This window comes from Limulus polyphemus, unplaced genomic scaffold (genome assembly GCF_000517525.1).
Source record: "Limulus polyphemus unplaced genomic scaffold, Limulus_polyphemus-2.1.2 Scaffold1630, whole genome shotgun sequence".
In the NCBI taxonomy this organism is placed as follows: Eukaryota; Metazoa; Arthropoda; class Merostomata; order Xiphosura; family Limulidae; genus Limulus; species Limulus polyphemus.
Window position 1 is genome coordinate 106593 of NW_013667240.1, and position 8368 is coordinate 114960.

Consider the following 8368-nt stretch of genomic DNA (forward strand, 5'->3'; position numbering starts at 1 on the left):
GTGCTCTGTGAATACAAATTAGTTAGCATAAATCAGTTAAATGACGAAAAATTAGGTGTCTATTTACTTGTGTAAATACAATGTGTAATCACTCAGTGTAATCTGTGTAAATACAAGCAGGGGAACATATGTAAAAAAAAAATGAACAACTAACGTTACATCTCAAGATGATATAAAATTTACAAATGAATAAAAGATGCACAAAACATGAGGACCTTATAATGCAGAATAACCCTCAAACGCTTTATTTGTTTATTACTATAAAAATCATGACGCACACGAAATATTCACTCACTTGTGAAATAACTTCTCGATTTGGTGGCGTAATTGTCTGAGAACTTGCTATGTAGATAGACATGTTCAGTCCTGAAATGTATGAGTTTCATTAAGGTATGTCTTTCCTGTCCAATGTAACACAGCTGAAACCACTATGACAATCTTGCTATGTGGTTAGGACGCTCTACTCGCAAGCTGAGGGTCACGGGATCGAATCCCCGTCCCACCAAACATGCTCGCTCTTTCAGCCATAAAGGCGTTATAATGTGACGGTCAATTCCACTATTTCCACTAAAGGTAACCCAAGAGTTGGCGGTGATTACTAGCTGCCTTCACTCTAGCCTTTTACTACTAAATTAGGGAGGGCTAGCGCAGATAGCCCTCATGTAGCTTTGCACGAAAGTCAAACAAACAAACTTTAGTCAAAAAGAATAAAAATGTACTGTTAGAAGACAAACCTTATGCAGGGTTATTACAACTTTTATAACTGAATTTCATGAGTAGAGTTAGATTTTCAGACCACCAGTTATGTATATAAATAAATAAGAATAACTTATAAATAGAATTTTGATTCAAAAAGATGTGTGAGTCAACCATTCGGTGATTAATGAAACTTTATTATTAAGACAACATCTTAGTTTATAAGTATTTATACTAATACTAGGATACCTATAAAACATTAGAATGTTATACATTCAAGCAGAATATAACATTCATATTATCAATTGTTGCTACATTACATTACGTTTAGTTGCTAATGGTGAAGCCTTTTTTCTCTCTCTGTTCTGGTGGCGGTATCTGTTTTTAGCCGTGGCTCATAACAATGGCTCTGAGTTTTTCAAGTACAAACTGCTAGCTCACAACTCTGTCATCTTTTGACCGATTTCAGATATAATTACAGTTTTGGACCCAGGAGGTTCAAACCCTTTCGATTGATATATCTGACAACGACCAAGCTTTAATAGATTAATTTATTTTAATCCTGCACATAATAAATTCAATTTGAGGGTAGGATGGTAGAGATCCTGATGAGTAATAAAATCGAATCGGTTGTACGCACGCCCCATTTTTGGTATTGCCGGCGCACAGAAATATAGCCAATAAAAAAGAAAAAAAAAGGTCTCATAGATTAATTTACTCGAATCCTGCCTAAACGAATTTCAAGCGCCGCGGCTGTTGATGATTCCCTCTAGTTTATTTGTGGAGCGATATATTATTAACCTATGATCTTTTAAAAATATAATATTTGTCTAATTTTGGTATTCAATGCACCTTTGATCTTTTAAAATACAAATTAGGGTGGTAAATATTTCTAAGCGCTACAAAACGTAGATAGCTTGTTTTCTTAACAACGTCAGAAAACAGGATTATCTAACTCGCATTCTTCTTTTCTTAAACATTACCTGAATGTAATTGCTTGTATATATTTACAAGTATATAACTTTGTAAAGGCGAGATGCCCATAAATTTAGGAATAAGTAAATCTGTATTTTTTAAAAATGGGAAATGGGCCAGAATTTTAAAAGTAGTTGGTCAAGACATGGCCAAAATCTGATGCTGCTTATTGCATCTAATTTTATCAGAATCCACATGGATAATGTTTTCAAATTATAAACGTTTTTAAGCTAAACCAATTTTGGGTTAGAAATAATAATAATTTTTTATAGGTAGCATCAGATACATGAACTGAACGTCCAGACGATGGTGTTTAGTACGTACAGTACCAGTGATAATGCACAGTGGGAAAAAATCGCAACGTTATAATGGCACTGATAATATCGGCAACGGTAATAATGGAACTGATAATATCGGCAACGGTAATAATGGAACTGATAACATTGGTAACGGTAATAATGATATTGATAAAATTGGCAACGGTAATAATTGAACTGATAATATTGGTAACGGTAATAATGATACTGATAAAATTGGTAACGGTAATAATAATAATACTGATAAAATTGGCAACGGTAATAATGACTGATAAAATTGGCAATGATAATAACTGAACTGATAATATTGGCAACGGTAATAATGATACTGATAAAATTGGCAATGATAATAATTGAACTGATAATATTGGTAACGGTAATAATGATACTGATCAAATTGGCAACGGTAATAATGCAAAGGTGTACAACACAAAAAAGGAAGAATCGTAAAACATACAAGTTGACTGCATGTGTTTTTGGTTGGGAGGGGGGAGAGAAACGGTGCCATTTTCCCCACTTTATTACCATTGCCATTTTCCTCGCATTCCCTGACACTAATCTGTTTTGTGAATTGAAAAAAATAATTAGGAAACGATCTCGAATTACATATTAACGATATTTTTCTTCAATACTATTTCCATACAAAAGAAACATATATATGTATTATTAAACTCACAAACAAAAAAACATTAGATGTATATAGTACGCAAACTTACTTTTGCCTTATCGTTGTATATATATAATAGGTTCGGTGCCTAATGAGTTTTGGGAATGTAGTAAAGTTTGATCTATAACGACAAAACAAACAAACACATACTCAACTTACATTGCTCCGAAAACACAACTTTTAACCATGTGTTCAATCTGAATAATAAAGATCATTCGCTGTTATTCGCTTATATTGTCAACTTCCGACCACGTGGTGAAGTTCTGAAATATTATAGGTTGCTCTGTTGTTTTAACTACAAGATTTCTCTTCCTGCTTGTTGTTAAGAAGGAAGTGTTACTACAGCTTGTTATTTAAGACGGGATTCATTACTGATATTTTTTTTATTAACAAGAATTTCAAAAACACAAGTTTCGATTCAATAATAATAGAAAATGCATCAGAATTCTCACTTTAATTCGTATACTTTTTCAGCATTTCTACTTCCATCTAGCGGGTAAAATTTATATTTGTCACAGAAAATTGAAATTAAATGTATAAACTAATTGTAATTTTTATTTTGTATGTTCGTGACAAAGCTACTTATGCTATTTTTTACCGTCCCTAGTTTGGAATTATTAACCATAAAGAACGCAGCAGTCAACAGCACCCCACCACTCACCATCTACGCTAAGGGACTGACTGTCATTCTTATAGCATACCGATAGCTTAGAATGTATGGAGTGTATAGTTTGTAGTATCGCATGAATTCGATCCTCTCCCCCGGCGAACTTATAACGCTAAAACCTGGGGTTCTATTATCCGCGATGGACAGAGCGCAGACAGCCTACTATGTAGCTTAGTGCTAAAACAAATAAATAAACAAAGATTCGAAACCAACTCCGAGCTCCAGAACTCTACTACAGGACCAACCCACCTCGTTGTATAAACAAACATATAAAAATGAGAACCTTTCTTGTACAATACGTACTTCAATGACATAGAATGCTCTACACCATATAACAGTAAATAAGTAAGTTACTTACCTATTGATTAAAATTACATTCTCGTTTGTTTGTTTCATATTTAGTGCATAACCATCCAGAGAGTTGAACTAGTAAACCAAAAAGAAGGCAGCTAGTTAACAGTATCCACTGTTTGGTTGATTAATAGGATTTGAGGGGACCCATATAGGGCACCCACAGCTCCAAAGTGAGAAGCATTTATTGTGGCAACGGGTCCCGAACTTCGAACCCTTGAATTCACAGTCGAAACTTGCTACATACCAGTTTACGCTCTGCCCAAAAGTGTAAATGTTCTTTATTATTATCTAAAACAATTTTATTACAGTAAGCGCTATCTGGTGGTTAATCTAAGGCTCGTAATAAGACTTGCAACAACCGTGGGCTAAAAGTTTCCGGTTTAAAATTTATATCTGTTATCATTCTTGAGTTACATTTAATATAGACTTTTTATTGGGAAAATAATACTGAGAATACTGAGCTCTTACTGAGAATAATCCCCAGAGATAAAATCTTTGGTTCTACACTCTTATTATGCGAAATATGAAACAGTTAATGTATTCATATTTCTTTTTCTTTTTTGTAATGACACTCTCTTGAGATGGTCATGCCAAGAAATTTAATGAATTCTCTAGAGATAAAAACACGTTAACATTCTGAAAGCGATATAATATAAAGACGTTGCTTTATATTAGTTCCAGTTTTTATATCAAGAGTAAGAAAATTATTGCAACTTATGTTCTTGAATAGACAATCAACTACCAAGATTTTTACGTTGTAAATACATAAAACCTGTATTTCGAGTAGATAACTGACGACCAAGACTGTTATTCAATAAGTATATAAACCCGTATTTTCAGTAGATAATCAACAACCAAGATCAACGACCAAAAATGTTAATCAATAAGTACATAATATTGTATCTTAAGTAGATAATCAACAACCAATATCTACGACCAAAAATGTTAACCAATAAGTACATCAAGCTGTATCTTAAGTAGATAATCAACAACCAATATCTACGACCAAAAATGTTAATCAATAAGTACATCAAGTTGTATCTTGAGTAGATAATCAACAACCAAGATCAACGACCAAAAATGTTAACCAATAAGTACATCAAGCTGTATCTTGAGTAGATAATCAACAACCAAGATCAACGACCAAAACTGTTAATCAATAAGTACATCAAGTTGTATCTTGAGTAGATAATCAACAACCAAGATCAACGACCAAAAATGTTAACCAATAAGTACATCAAGCTGTATCTTGAGTAGATAATCAACAACCAAGATGAACGACCATAAATGTTAATCAATAAGTACATAAAGTTGTGTCTTGAGTAGATAATCAACAACCAAGATGAACGACCATAAATGTTAATCAATAAGTACATCAAGCTGTATCTTGAGTAGATAATCAACAACCAAGATGAACGACCAAAACTGTTAATCAATAAGTACATCAAGTTGTATCTTGAGTAGATAATCAACAATCAAGGTGAACGACCAAAACTGTTAATCAATAAGTACATCAAGCTGTATCTTGAGTAGATAATCAACAATCAAGGTGAACGACCAAAACTGTTAATCAATAAGTACATCAAGTTGTATCTTGAGTAGATAATCAACAACCAAGGTCAACGACCATGACTGTTAATCAGTAAGTACATAAACCCATATCTTGAGTAGATAATTGACGAGCAAGACTGTAATCAATAAGTACATAAAGTTGTATCTTGAGTAGAGTTTGGGTAGTGTTGTAAATGGAATGTATTCTATTAAACGTTCCATCCTAAAAATCATTAAAATTTTCGACTTCAAACATTATCTTTTAAAGACTATTATTCAGTAAATATTTCAATAAGTGCTTATCAAGATATTTTGTACAATTAATCAATTTCACACAATTATTCATGCTTATATAGGAACATTTTCAATAAGTGCCTATCGAGATATTTTTAACATTTAATTAGTTTCACATAGTTATTCACACTCGTATCGGAACTTTCAATAAGTGCTTATCGAAATACTGAGGACATTCGTTCATACTTTTAATTGAGGCCTGAGTTCTGGGATCTCATTACAATAACTGAAGATAAATGGTATAAAATACATAATACACAAACCTAATGATGCAAGGTCGAAGTACCCACAAGCAAACTTCTTCCCAGGTCAGTACTAAATCTTATGTTATTGATTTTTTGTCCAATGTAAAGAAACATCGGTTATCAGAGGAGACGAATTGGTTTACTCACTGACGTCCGGCTGAGGAATCCCCCCGGTGGCACAGCGGCATGTCTGCGGACTCACAACGCTAGAATCAGGGTTTTGATACCCGTGGTGGGCAGAGCACAGATAGCCCATTGTGTAGCTTTGTGCTTAATTACAAACAAAGAAACACTCTGAGGATTTCCTTTGATATCACGTGACGACCTCTCTATTGATGTGAGAGGAAGCTGACCATCTGTCGACAACATCACTTAATATATTTCAATATAATTGTATATTTAACGAAGTACCAGGCAGGCAGCAGTACTACCTATGTAAGGATGGCTCGGATAGTTCATCGAAATGGTATTTGAAATATCTCCTCAATAAGTCATCAGAACTTTACAATACTATACAGTGTTTCTTTTTTATAACATTATCTATGTAATGACTGAGTCACAAGTTCTGGGAATGTCTGTAAATATTATGGCAAAAAGCTTGAATTTCTTGTTCTTCTTTCTTCTGCTTCTTTTTTATTACATGATAACTCAAAATTCAAAACAATGGTGACACTGAGGTGACAGTTTTAAATGGAGTATCCGACTTTATAAATATTATTAACTAATAGTAACTTTTATTGGTTAAATCTGAAACATATCGTTTTTGTGGAAATTTCAGTTGTTTTATTTATTGCTCAGCTATAAAAATACTGCCTAGTTATAAAGATATTAACCAGTTATGATTGGTGATGATCGTTGCGGTAGCTTCCAAGATTCCAGTTTTAGACGTATACATCGCAAGCTCACTTATAATAAGATATATAGCGTTATACAGAAGATGAGACAAACATACGTTTTAATGAAACTTTTTTTAAATATTAACCAATAGAATATAGATAATTTATCTATATACGAACTCTCGTCTGCTCAGAAATATCTATAGTGTGATGTGACTGCCGTCATATTGTCTGTCACTGAACAACTTAGGCTATTACTATTCGAGACATTTACGATAAATAATTATGTATATAGTTCCTCATCAACAAGATTTTAGCTCTACATTTTATTTTAAGTGTTTTACGTGTGAATTTACCTTCCTCCCTCTAACAAAATAGTTGTCATCATTAAGAAAACATTAAAAGAGCGTGAATTTGTTTCTTTCTAACGGTTTTACTTATGTACTTGGGATATAAAACAAACATACATGTGTGGTTATGAATGTGCGAAACATAGGAATGCTGTTGTCTCGCATGGCGTGTTTCTGTTATCTCTTCTATGTAGCAATAAACATAAAAGTCGTTTGCTTGGTCACGTACAATTAGATTCACTTTAAACTGTCACAATACTTACAGTATTATTTTCTCAGATGTCTTTAACGCTACATCCGCGTAATAAAATAGACAAACAACTCAAAAAACAAAAATAGAAATTCGAAAATAATAAACAGACCCACGCATAGCAGAGTGTTTATGCTTCTGAATCATGATAAAACTACAGTAAACGATTACTACTTTTCTGTACATTTTGTATGAGTTTTTCACAAGTCATGGCAGAAAATCCAATTGTAACTTTCAGTAATCACTGTCTTTTATGACTTTAACAACACGTTATTTCTTTGTTGATAAGCGCAAATCTGGACATTGGGCTATATAAGGTTTGCCCAATGCAGTGATCGTACTCAATATATCCCCGTCACACCAAACATGCTCGCCCTTTTAGCCGTGGGGGCGTTATAATGTAATGGTCAATCCCACTATTCGTTGGTAAAAGAGTAGCTCAAGAGGTGGTGGTGGGTGGTGATGACTAGCTGCCTTCCCTCTAGTCTTACACTGCTAAATTAGGGACGGCTAGCGTTGCTTTGCGTGTAGCTTTGCGCGAAATTCAAAACAAACGAACTCAATAAAGCCTAATATTAGGTTAAATGTTATATCTTTTTATTGAAAACCTTTGTAGATATCCAGTATTTTTCGTCTAGGAAAAATGTATTATTTTATGCTTGTTGCCGTAAATAGTTATTGATAAATAGAAAACTTTCGTATTAACTTAAGTACTTTAAACTTTAGTGCATCATTGTTACATGGATAAAAAATCCATTTATTGCATTGTGTTTATTACACGTTGTGCTTATAAAAACTTTTTGTTAAACGAGAATTAACGCTAAAATTATCAGCTTAAAATTGTTTTCTAAACTAATTATGCATCAAATTGCGACTTAGTTACTGGGTCCCTAATAATATGTGAATGATAAAAAACAATTTCAAGAAAACATACCGTCAATATTTGGAATTAATTTACCAATTACTAGTTAATTCTTTACACCGAGTGTTGTAATAGGAAAACACATATCACATTATTATATATGGTGCAATATGCCCCATACGACTAGTGAACGGTATAAAAATAGATGAACACGGGGTTAAACACACTGATATTTTCAAATTGGCGTGTTTTTGTTTTTTGACTTAACATATTCCGAATACACGGTGACTTAAAATTACCTATG